The 13,455-nt window shown below is 37.8% G+C and overlaps 1 pseudogene; it reads right to left on the bottom strand.

Moving 5' to 3' along the window:
• The window catches only part of LOC149180925 (large ribosomal subunit protein uL10-like), a 41,518-nt pseudogene extending 29,195 nt beyond the window's left edge, over positions 1-12,323 (bottom strand).
• Positions 12,324-13,455: the final 1,132 nt, after the last annotated feature.

The following is a 13,455-nucleotide window of genomic DNA, read 5'->3' as shown; positions in this document are numbered from 1 at the left end:
GAATCTAAGATGATAGAATTTCCCCTTTAAATAGTCTATGCTCACATGAATACCATGGTATTACCATGGGTTATCATAAACGTGGAGCTTAAAAATTACTATTAGTAATTTATAAGAATTAATAAAATTAATAATTGATTTTTATTTTATTTTATACTTTAACCAAGTTAAAATGTTTAACGTACATTAAATTACAACATCCATTTTTACTCTTGATCCACCAAGCCCCAAGAGGGATCAAATATTTTTTCACTCTATGCTAGTTTGCATATCACGATATTTTATCCGGCTTAGTAGATCCAGAGTAAAGATGGATCTATGCTGGTTTAATTCCCCCATTTAAATAGGTTACATTCCACGTGAATACCATAGGTCAATACCATGTGCCATTTTTATTTTTATTAATACTAATATTAGGGTTAATAATGTTTTTTGCATGGTATTAATAATAATCTAGCCCATGGTATTTGGCCCATAGTATTTTTCCCATAGGTTTCACCTAAATATAACGCATTTTTTGAGTGTTCGTAAATATAAGGTGACTTATGGAGTAAATATAAAAAAATGTTTTATTTTTTTACCATACCTCTCGTTTATTTATATTTTTATTAATTTACCATACCTCTTTTACAAATATGGTATTTGGCCCATAGGATTCACTTAAATAAAACCTCTTTTTTGAGCCTTCATAAATAGAAAGAGGGTTATGGGCTAAATATAAAAAGAGGTTTTATTTATTTACCATACATCTAGTTTATTTATATTTTTATTTATTCACCATACCTTTTGAGTAAGTATAAAAGGAGGTTTTATTTATTTACCATAACTCCACTTTATTTATGTTTTTATTTGTTAACACCCTTGCATGTATATAAGGTGACTTATGGAGTAAATATAAAAAATGTTTTATTTATTTACCATACCTCTCATTTATTTATATTTTTATTAATTTACCATACCTCTTTTCTAAATATGGTATTTGGCCCATAGGATTCACTTAAATAAAACCTGTTCTTGAAAATTAGGGTGAATGGAAGGTTGTAACTCCTAATTTCAAGGGCTAAATTTACCTTTTTTACCCTCTCCCTTAAAATAAGGTGGGATATTTGAGGAAATTTGTAAAAATGTACTATGATACAAAATATTCACCCACTGAAAATTTAAAAACCCTTAATTTTTCCTAAAGACGAAAATTCGCCCCTAAAATTTTCCATGAGGTGCCCCCAAACTGTAGAACAAAGGACAAAGCCAAGGTGGGGTGACCCAAGGCAACCCGTTGAAGATGCTAGCAAAGAAAAACACCACGAAGATGAAGAAGGACACAGGGAAGTGGTGTGAGTTCCATAAGAGCCCCACTCACAACATAAGTGAGTGTCGAGCCAAGCAGTCACTGGTGGTCGAGCTGAAGGCTTCAGAATCAGATGGATGTTCTAACTCTGATTCAGAACCTGACAAGGGGAATGACAAAGGGAAGCATATTATTGATGCAGAGTCGAGCGCCACTATTTCCACCACCAAGATCTAGAAGATTAAGCCCGAAGATCTAGAGGAGGGGGAGCGTCTCTTCCACTCACATATGTGGGTGAAGGGTTCTCCGTTGCAATTCATTGTCGACAGTGGGAGCCAATAGAACCTTATTTCAGAAAAGGTCGTGAAGTGTTTGGGCCTACCAACCACACCACAACAGCACTAATACACCATCGGTTGGCTTCACCAAGGACGAGATCTTCACGTCAGCCAATAGTGCCACCTTTCATATAACATCAATTCCTTCACGGATGATGTATTTTGTGATGTTTCTCCTCTTGAAGTTTGTGATGTGTTATTAGGCCAACCATACTTTTGGAAGCGTCATGTTTTATATGAGTCAAGGCCTTGCACTGTTATTATTTATTTGGGTAATAAGGTATAAAAGATACGGGAGGTAACCCTGCCTACCGCCAGGTCTTTGATCTCTGCTAAGAAATGCAGTAAGATCATCTCCCAGACTGGCAAATTTACTTTCTTTCTAGTTTTCTCTCAAAGTAAGGAGAAGATCTTAGCCAAATCCATGGCCCCCATGAAGGGTTCCTTCATGCAAGTGGATGTAAATGGATAAGACAGTGGAAGAATACAAGACCATTTTCTCCTCACCCACACGGGTACCCTTGCACTATTAGGTCAAGCATTGGATCGATCTAACTCCCGTAGCACCTCTACCCAATGGGTCGATATATCCTCGATCCATTCTAGAAAATGAAGAGATCAAGTGGTAAATCCAAGACTTGCTTCAAAAAGGGAACATCCTACCAAGTTCCCCACCTTGTGGGAGCCCGATTGCACCTGTTGAGAAGAAGGATGAGACCTCGAGGCCCTACATTGATTATAAAGCATTGAATAAAATCACTATCATGAATAGGTATCCAATCCCATGAATTGATGACCTTTTGACCAACGCAAGTGGGCCATGTATTCCAGCAAGATCGATCTAAAGTTTGCCTATCACCACGTTCCAATACATCCCACATATGATTGGAAGACCGCCTTCAAATCCAAGGAAATCCTTTTTGAATGGTTGATTATGCCCTTTGGGTTGAAAAATTCCCCTACTACTTGTATGAGGCTAATGGAAGACATCTTGTGGCCCTTCACCAACTAAATTGTGGTTGTTTATCTAGATGACATCCTCATCTTCAACGAGAGTTGGGAAGAACACTTGCAACACATTCGGCAGGTCCTTCAAACCCTTCAGCAGCAAAAATTGTGTGCCAATTTGGAGAAATTCACCTTTGTCATGAGCCAAGTCTAATATATGGGTTACATCATAGATCTGCGTGGCATGCATGTGGATCCGACTAAGATCCAAGTCATTCAGGATTGGCTAGCCCTAACCACTCTAACAGAGCTTCGCATTTTTTTTGGCCTTGCAAATTTTTATCAGAGGTTCATGTTGGGATTCTCCCTTATCACTTGGCCTTTGAGTGAGATTACCAAGGGCAGAGCGAAAGTAAATTTTCCATGGTCTGAGTCCCAACAGAAGGTGTTCATTGAGTTGAAGCGTTGGCTCTACTCTGCACCGGTACTCACATTTCCAAACCTACATCAACCATTTGAAATTGAAACAAATTCCTTCGACTATGCTATTGGTGCAGTCCTCGCCTAGCATGGGAATCTAGTGTCCTATCATGATGAGACACTTTCCAATTCAATTCAGAAGTACCCCACCTATGATCAAGAGATGTATTCCATCATGCAAGCTTACTGACAATGGAAGCATTACATTCTAGGGAAGGAGAAGGCCATCCACACCGATCACCAACCTCTTCACTTTAGATATACAAAAGGGAAGTTGCAGAACGATCGCCATCAGAAGTGGTCTACATGTCTACAACAATTCCACTTCAACATTAAATAAAAAAGGGGCATTACCAATCATGCTGTAGCCTCCCTCAGCTGGCCCCCAGTTGCATCATTGACTAATGTTCTCAAGTCTTGTGACCACGAGACCTCTAGATGACTACAATTATACAAAAATGATCATACAAAGTTCAACTCCACATACCAGATGCTAGTGGATGACAAGAAAGTTCCTGATTTCCACCTCCATGATGCATTATTATGCTACCTGGGCCACCTTTATGTTCTTTCAAGTGAGTGTGCCAAGATGATTTAGGAGGCGAACTACAGATGGGTCACAAGACACTTTAGTGTGGAGAAAATTGTGGATGTACTACAAAATTACTTGTATTGGCCAAAACTCTGACTGGATGTTGGAAAATATATGAGATCCTTCACTGCCTGCACCATCACCAAGCCAAACATTAAGAAGAAAGGCATGTACACTCCTCTTCTTACTCCCATCTATCCTTGGGAATCCATCTCCATGGACTACATGTCTGGCCTACCTTCTACCAAGCATAGTAATGACTGTGTATTTTTGTGGTCGTAGACATATTTTCTAAGATGACTATATTGGTGGCCTGCAGGAAGAGTATCACAGCAAAGCACACTGCCAAACTCTTCTTTGAATGAGTTTGGATACATTTTTGGATCTTGTTGACCATTATATCAGATCCATATAGTAGGTTCTTAAGCACATTTTGGTCAAGCCTCTAGACACTATTAGACAGCAATCTCAGCAAGTCAACTGCATTCCATCCCCAAAATGTTGGTTAGACAAAGGTTGTCAATAGGATGATAGTGCACATACTCCGCATGTACAACTCCAAGCATCCATGAACTTGGGATGAGAGTCTTCCCTATGTGCGACACAGGTATAACAGAGCTCTCCATAGCTCGACTGGTCGTAGTCCCTTTCAAGTGGGTCTAGGATTTCAACCATTGTGTCTCATTGATATTTCCATGCCTCATTCGACTACACAGAGAGAATCCACACATGTATTATTCAAGGCTAATAAAGCAACCATATTTATTGAATGCATCCAACACATCCACCAGCCGTTTCAGGACATATTGGAGAAGTCAAATGCCAAGTACAAGTAGTGACATGATTAATATTGGGTGCCACACAAGTTTCAGGTGGATAACAAATTTTGGTTGCATTTGTAGAAAAACGCCTTATGGGAGCCCATCAGAAGGTCGGACCACTCTGCCATCAACCTTACACCATTACCAAGGCTGTGGGAAACAATTATTTTGAACTCAGCGTTCCCCCATTCCTTGGCCTGCACGAAGTGTTCAATGTGGACTGCCTTCGACCATACCTTCCATCATTACTAGACACATCAGGGATTGCAGAACAACTCACACCAATAGAGTTAAACACAAACTGCATGGAACAAGCCACAACTAATCGAATCATGGACACATAGGTCAAGAAAAATCGCCAGCAGAAGATCCAACTATATCGGTTTTTCTAAGTTGGCCAACTCCTGCACCAAGGCAAGTGGCTCACTAGGAACCAATTTCAATAGAAGTTTCCCCATGTCATCGATGCCCTCAACGTAATGGGGACCATTGCTTCCTAAGTGGGGAGGACTGATCCAAGTGGATATTGGTGTCCACCCACCTATTCCACTTGGACCCCCACCATTATCTCTTTCGATTTTTTAGTTTCCTTAATTGCAACACAATTTACTATTTTTGGCAGTTTTTGGGTCCTACACTTCTAGAGCCATTTTGAGGCCCTAAATGATGGTTTTTTTTTCAGTCCCACAACCCCAATAGTTCAGTGGTTCCCATACCTTGCCCCCATGCTCTTGTTGTTGTTCAGTTTAATGGGTTTTGACCCCGTGTGATACTGAGACGACTGATTTACACTTCTCGTTTTAAACTTCTTCCTCTATTGTTCCTTCCCAAAGTGTTTAAGGTAGGGAGCTTTCTGTCTTTTTATGTTCATGGCAACTTTCTTTTTATCCTTGTTTTGCCACGACTTTGACCCTTCATTTCTATTTTTGAACTTTTGGTAACATAATCTAGCTTTCCTTACTACTTCATCCATGGTCCTGGATTGTTGAATTCAATCCTCTCTTTGTAAGGTGTTGGTAAATAGTTCAGTCTCTGTACTTTTTCTTTCTCCTCTTTAATATAGGCCGCATGTCATAGTAAATTTGTAAAATTGGTTACAAACTCATTCATGGTAAGTTGTCCTAATCATAATTCATGGAATCCCTTAGAAAGGTCATCATAATAGCGTTCACTCGGATACCGAGATTTAAACCACTTCTGAAATTCCTCCCAAGAAATTGTCTTCTCTTCCAAGAGGTGTATACTTTTAGCCTTTTCCCACCATAGAGTAACTTTTCCCTATAACTGGTAAATAGTGAGTTGGACCTTCAAATTACTTTCATACTCATACACCTGGAAGTATTTGATCATGTTAAGAATCCATGCTTTTGCATCTTCCTCCTTTTCCCCATCAAAAGTATGGGGTTTTATTTTCCGAAATTCTCCCTACAACTCCGGTTTCTTCTTTTACTTATGTGATTTTGAATACGTTTTATCTGTTTCCCCAGAAATTCCATATTCTTTCAACTCGATATCTACTTGTTTTTGTTTCAACCCTTCTGGTTCTACACTTTTATGACTGGATTTTTTCATCAACTCCCTTATCATACGTTCCTGCTCCTCACTAGCCCTCAACAGTCATTAATTGTTGTTTCTGAGATGAGCTAGTTCTTGTTATAGGTTTTTAATAACTTCCATAAATTGGGATTTTGGTGTAGTGCTACCCCCTCCTAATTCGACATATAACTCTTCACGACCCACTATGGCTGGAGGAGATTCTTTAGCCATTTTGTGCAAAATGCTTCACTTATGTACCTTATAAACCAGTGCAACCTACTATCACTATTTTTGTAATAACATTTGTATACACAAAAATTTTCTAGATTGTGATGGTCCATTGCAGGCCTATTATTAAAACTGGGCTCTGATACCACTTGTCACATACCTCTGTTCTACAAGATCTTTTTAATATACTATGCTTACCACTTTCTGTTTTAATAATTTACTAGGTTATTAGTCAATTTATGCTTATTGAATTCAGAGTAATAATGAAGGTATAACATTCAACATAGGTTGCTCATGCTTCTTTACATGATTCCCTTGGACAACATGTATACATTTTATTTCATTACTATCATTACCAGAAATCTCACCATACTCGCAATTCATTTACTATATCTTAGGGTTCATATCACATGCCTCTTGGGATATTGGTGAAATCTTGGTGGTGTATAACCATAATCCATGTACGATATAATGTGCACATATTTAACCCAAAGTTCTTTTGGTTATATAATAAATTTACCGTAATATGTCATCTCATACTATAGAAGATAATGGTTTAATGTTAACTATCAAACCATATCATTGTTATCGTTATTTATCCTATGTTTCTTTCCAACTGCATAATCTCTACACAATATGTAATGGGAAGGGTGGTACCCTTGGGCGTTGCACGACGAATCCTGTCATGCCATGCCTCCATCATCACGTGTTGGTCACATGGGTCTGAGATTGACGGACAATTTAGATTTATTAAGGAGACTGAATGGTTGTGGAGTTTCTTCGCAAACCCTAACCCCTTCCGTCTTTTATTTTCCTGATCATTCGTGCGTTGCGCTCCTGTTACTTGGTCATTGGTTATCTGGGGGAATTTTACTAGTGAGTTTCTTGGAGGATAATTGTGTTGCTATGGAGGAGATATGTTGATTTCCCCTTACCACGGTATAACACCTGACCCTACACAATGTTTTTGGAGTCAACTTTTATAATTGCTGTCATCATAATGAGGTATGGATGGTAGCTGGCGTTTTTTCCCCGGCGCTCCTATAGGCATCTCCTCATCACAAACTCTTCGTTCCTAGCCACTGGTAAGACCTAGGCTCTCGCTATAAATATAAGTTTATTTGTTTTGTATTTCAGTGTATTATATTTGTGCCCATAATATACTTTAGTCAATGCATTAACCCCTAAGATATTTGTTCCTTTTATGCATGTTTCCTCGTTAATTTCCATCACGTAAAAGAACCCTCTACTGCATTTTGTGTGTTTCTTAATTCATGTATGATGTAAAGGTATAAAACAATGGCTCTCTGCTATTCATTACTCTCCAGATTTTATGGATCTCAGTTCAAGATGGAACTGGGGTTTTTCAGGAAGTAAGGTCTCTGGTTCGATGCATACTATAGGAAGTTGGTGTTCGTGGCACAGGGGCTTCACAGGTAAGGTCTGGCTCTAATTCCCTCTGTATATTCTATTGTCAAAATTCCGCTCTGCACGCAAACGGAGTTTGAATTTTCTTTTCGCTCTTTGATACCCTGGTAAATAATTTCTTTCTTCGCTGAGTTCTTTTCTACAGGTAAATAATTTTTTCTTCGCTGAGTTTATAGCTTGTGAATAAGTTTTCGAATTTACTATCCTTGCTTACATTTCGAATGGGTTTTTGTGCAATGTGATAGATACAGGTTGGAGACCAATGTCATCTACCGGCTCGTCTACCCCAGCTGTCACTAATAAATCTACTTAACTAATACCCCTCATTATGTTCCAGGTCGATGATGCACCTGGATTCCATGTCGATTCATTCTCTCCATCCTAGTGATGGGTTTTATGATTCCCTCTAGCTAAAAATTTGGCGGGTTGTGTTCGAATATGTATAGTTGGTTATCATAATTATAGTTCATCTGTAATTTTTCGAAGGTTGGAATACCCCTTTACATAAACTTATCTTAGTTTCTCATGAGAGTAATCGTACTCTAAAATTTCCTAGTGGTTGTATTCATTCTGTGACTGTTTTATGGATTCATCAAACCCAAATTGTAAATCTATATCTTTTTCAGTGTGTATTATCTGATTGGTTTCCTTTTGAAAAGTAAATACATTCGATTTACAAATACCCCTCAAGTTCATCAGTGTGAAAACGCTTGGTAAATTTATAAAGTTTGTGTTTTATTGCTCCATATTATACTTGGTGTAATTGTTAAACAGTAATGTTACTTCTCTGATTTACCTTTCGTTAACGCTTATATCAATTTAGTGTTGAAGAATTTGTGGTTTATTATTACTCAGGAATGTATTCATCCATTGCTTTGCTAAGCTCTTGTTGTTCATGGTTTTTCGAAACATATTAGTCTTGTAGGGTGTATTTATATGTATTTCACAACATCAGGATGATTTTACACGCGCCAAATTCATCACCCTTGTGCGTAAGGTGTGCATCCTACGCCCCTTTAGTATTTGATGTGGATTTCATATGTTTCATATTTAATTAGAAAGTCATTTTCGTATATTACCCAAACGGCAACCATGACTTTTACTCTTTATCTACCTGAACATGGTTTTTTTAATGGAATGACTGGAATGCACTTGGGTTATTTAATTCACCCTCTGATTATCAATCAGAGTAGAAAGTAATTGTGAGCTATTTGTGTCTTAGGCATATTTTCTTTATTGGTTAATTAGTAATTTTCACTTTTTCTTTAATAGACTGTTTTTAATTCCAAAGAGTTGAATCCATCTCTCGACGCGTTCTCTTCTGTGTTAATTCTCAGTTGTACAGACACATCCTTTTTAATAACATATTTTTTTCTATACCATCAGACTCCTAAACGGAAATTGTATAATTTTCTAACTATGTTTCTTAATGATTGTTTACCTTAAGTGATGACCCCAATATAAACTGGTGATCTACGCTTACATATTTATGATTGAAGCTTTAAACATTTTTCTTTTTCTTTCTTGTGCATGAAACGAGAGAACAATATTTTTTTGGTTGATCAATTGGTCGACAACTACATTAACAGTATGTACAAGTATATGTGTATATGAAAGAGAATAATAAATCTTGTTATAAATTACTCATTCTACTAATAGATACCAACTAAGTCCATTTTAGAAAGTCAAATCCATTCTCATTCAATCCTCCACTGAGACACACAAAATATATCAGAATATTATCCGTATCCTATATAATTCTATATTTCAGAACTGTTATCAGTAGTTAAAAATAAAACAACTTGTAGAGTTCACTTTACACCTTAGTATTCATAAGAAGTTGAGTAAGTCTAGTTACATCTTGTTTAAGTTGCTTCTATTTGTGATATAACTACTTTTACAATACAATATACAACAATATTATTCAACTATGCCTATGCAAACAACATGCAAGAAAATAACTTAGAACAACATAATTAAATCATACAATAGAATATTCCACCTCCAACAAATAAAACATCTTTCATATCAACTAATGTGTAGGATAAACAATATTTTAAATAAACAAGAACCAGAAAATCTAACCATAACCACTGGATCTACTTGATATAAACAATTTTTCACCCAATCACGAACCTTTCACCACCAATTCTCCCCCAAGCTGAGATCTTCTTTTCCCCTGTGATGACCCCGGAAAATGTAAATATTGGAATTTTACTGTAGTAAAAGATAGAATTGAAAGACTGTTTTTAAAACTCTAATCATATTATTTTATTGTGAATTAAATATATATTGAAAAGGAATATATACTTCTTGAAATGCTGACAACTTCTCAAAGGAAGATTGGAAGAGGAAATGAGTTATGAAAACTGCATGAAACTACTCTCCCTAACTGGAGAGGCCTCCAGGGGAAAAGGGAGGGTAGAGACAAAAATTCTGTGTTGTAGGGACAGACAGAAGAAAAAAGAAAGAAAGGAAAGTTGGTTAAGTCTGGTGAGGACCAGATAACCAGGCACAAGTTGCATGTATCTTGTTGAGGGCTTTAGGCCTGCAAGATAGCTCGGGGGGAGATTCCAGTCTTGGCGATGGATCTCATGGTTGGGTGGTCAAGAGCAAACAAGGATTACACGTGAACTTCTGAAGCATAATTACAAATCTGGCGGACCAGGTATGTAACAGCCTCTGAGGAAATTATTTCAACAATGATTGTAGATAATACTGTTAGCTAAAATTACAGTAGATTGGCTGTGAAAACCAATTAAAATTATACAATCTTATATCATTATTATGCTTGTTGTAAAATACCCGGCTCAGGCAAATATTACCGAAATATTAATAGATGATTGTTGAGGAAAAAACCTGATGTTGTTATGTTTATTGTTAACTTCAAGAAAAGAAAAAGAAAACAACAAGACGGAGGTCAAATTGTACTGTATAGACTTCCGAGGAGTTAATGTATTTACAAACATAAAGAAAATGATTAAGTTATCCTTAAATGACTTGAGCTTGTTCATCATTAGAGGGGAGAAGAATAACAGGCCTCAAGCTATAATAGGTTTTAAGCTAGGGTTACCAGAACTGAAGTGAGAAAACCCTCACCAACTAAACACCTTAACATTTACGGTGTGAACGTACATTAAAGAGTTTAGAAGGCCATATGAGATTATAACAAACGAGACAATTTGCATAAACTGTAAAGCAACTACATATAACTAAAAAAATACAGACAGAGGTAGCTGTTAACCGTAAGAATATGAATAATCTTAAGAGAGGGTTCAAGAAGAATATGAACCAGAACCAGACTCTACAGTATTTCCATTCAATGAAACGACGAAAATGCAAACTGCACAATTCACCGTAGCCGCGGTAGTAGATACGACAGCAGGAGTATCTAATGTTCAAATTAACTAAAACCCATAATCTCAGCAATAACCATAATTCTTCCATCATAATCAATGCACATCAACAGTAAGGATCAATGTGCCGAAAACATAACAGATTTCCTTATCAGCTCAAAAAGGAATAATAAGTCGAATCCGAGTAGATAGCAGACAATAGTTTTTCTTTCTACAGGACAATGGCAGATCCGCCGTAGCATGAAACCATGAAATTATATACAAACAACAGGGATAACATTATAAACGTTTTAACCGATTCAGAGTGGCAAGTCCATTGAACATCGGAGTCAAGCACTCTGGAATATAGTTAGCTTGCTATTAAACCTTCCGAGGAAACCCAAAAATAAAACAACATTTACAGAGCAAGTATCTATTCCAGGAAACAACGAACTGGAATTATAAACAAAATATTCATCAGAGATGTAAATAAAATATCCTTTGAAAACAGAGAGGTCCATATTCCGCGACCAGTTCACTAGTAGTCCTTACTACTTGTACACAAATAATTACATCTGATTAACAATTCATAGAAAAACAAATAGGCCTTCGAGATAATTCAATTGCTGAAAACGGCTAAGGCACCTCCCGCGCAAAAGGAACCGATTGTTCCTCACAACCCAATAGGGTAAGCCGGGAACACAACAATCTGAGAATACGAAAACACATGAATAGTCTCGAAAGCAAAACCACAAGGACCCTGTCCTGGGTAACCTCGATCAGATTATAGGAATCTGAAAGCCAGTGAAAAATCAAGCATGTATAAATCACACAACCACCTCAGGCAAAAAAAAAAGGAAACCCCAATCATCGCACCAGGAATCTATGAGCCGATATTGCATACCTGGTACGCAGCGAAGGAGGTCGGGATGCCGAAGGCCCGTCGTCCTGCGAATTGGAAGGTTGCAACGCCATAACTTTACCTTCATACGCCCAAGAAACAAGAACTGTTAATATGCATGCAAAACCATCAGTAAAAACCCGTAATGAAAGAATAATGTAATAGTGAAACTATGGGTTAAACTGTGGAAAAAAAACATTACATGTGTGAAATAATCCCAGGGAATCGAGCGTGAAAACCCTGAGTTGCAGATGAGACCTCGGAGGAGGTGAGAATGAAAATAAATCTGATGTGTGAAGAGGCAAACAAAATCCGGGAGCAGTTTCAAGACCAAATGAGCCAAGTGGGAACTCAGAGCGTTTAATAAGAGTCCTAAAACCCTCAGACGGATCTCCACCCTCCGATCCAGATCGACAGATCCACACCATTGAAAAGAAGCGGGAACCAAAGGCGTGAGGGACGAGGATATGGAAACCGGCGTGTTCACATGGCCGAGCAGGAGAGACAAGACAGTTGTGCTGGGAGCATTAAACAGCTGCCCATAAAATTAATAGCAACCCAACAACTCAACGTCGGAAATGTTACTCCGGTCACAAAACGTTATGCCAGCACACATTCCGGTTGTCAAATGAGTATACGTGTAAACAATGCATACGAACAAACCATGAACCAAACATTTGTATAGTTGTCGTGGAAACGATATATTTCCAATATTGTTAATAACCTGAATAGCTATGTGTAATGGCAGAGTATGAGCAGCATAAAGTTTATGTTAGGGTTAAACATGTAAAGGTTATAATAAGTTTAAAAAAAAAAATTATTTTCATGTATCATGGAAGGATCGTGACAAATTGGTATCAGAGCATGGTTACAATACTGTGACCTCTGGAACAACATGTCAAAAAAAAAAAAAACAATGTACAAATAACCATCTCATTATATTTGTAAGAAGGAGAACTATTTAACTAACTCCTCTTCTTGTTCCATTTCTAGGGTTGAGACACAGGAAAACAACAGCAAATAGGAAATAGACAGAAACAGTGAATATGCAGAGAGCTGGCAGCGCTTCGCATAGATCGATGGCAGGTCAGGAACCTGCAGTAAATCCTCGGGATAACCCAGAGCTGTGGGTACAGCTTGGCGAGGAGACACGTAGCACAAACCTTGCAATACTAGAGACGGTTCAGGAACTGAAGAATGAGATGGCACGATTACGAGAGGATAATTCACGACTGATGGTGGAACAAGAAAGAATTCTGAAGAGTTTGTCGGACAGGCAGAACCCACCACTAGCTAATCCCAGTGCGGAACAACAGAGGATGACAGAAGAACGAAATTATCAAACTGAACCTGAAAAATCAGAAGAAAGGGAGGACCATTCTGATAATGTATCCGAACAGCAGACTTCAAAACGTCAGAGAGTGGAGCTACAGGGAGAATTTCGAAAAATTAAATCCCCACATTTTGATGGGGAACAAGAAGAAGCGGCTGAAGCATGGTTAATTAACATGAACAATTATTTTCAGTTGTATGAATATGACCACAACCTGAAGGCACGAT

The sequence above is a fragment of the Pinus tabuliformis genome, chromosome 3_2, assembly GCF_031772625.1.
Source record: "Pinus tabuliformis cultivar Carrire ecotype Pingquan chromosome 3_2, CPIR1, whole genome shotgun sequence".
NCBI classification, from domain to species: Eukaryota; Viridiplantae; Streptophyta; class Pinopsida; order Pinales; family Pinaceae; genus Pinus; species Pinus tabuliformis.
The sequence above is the reverse complement of the archived record's forward strand: the minus strand, read 5'-3'. Positions and strand labels throughout refer to the sequence as shown.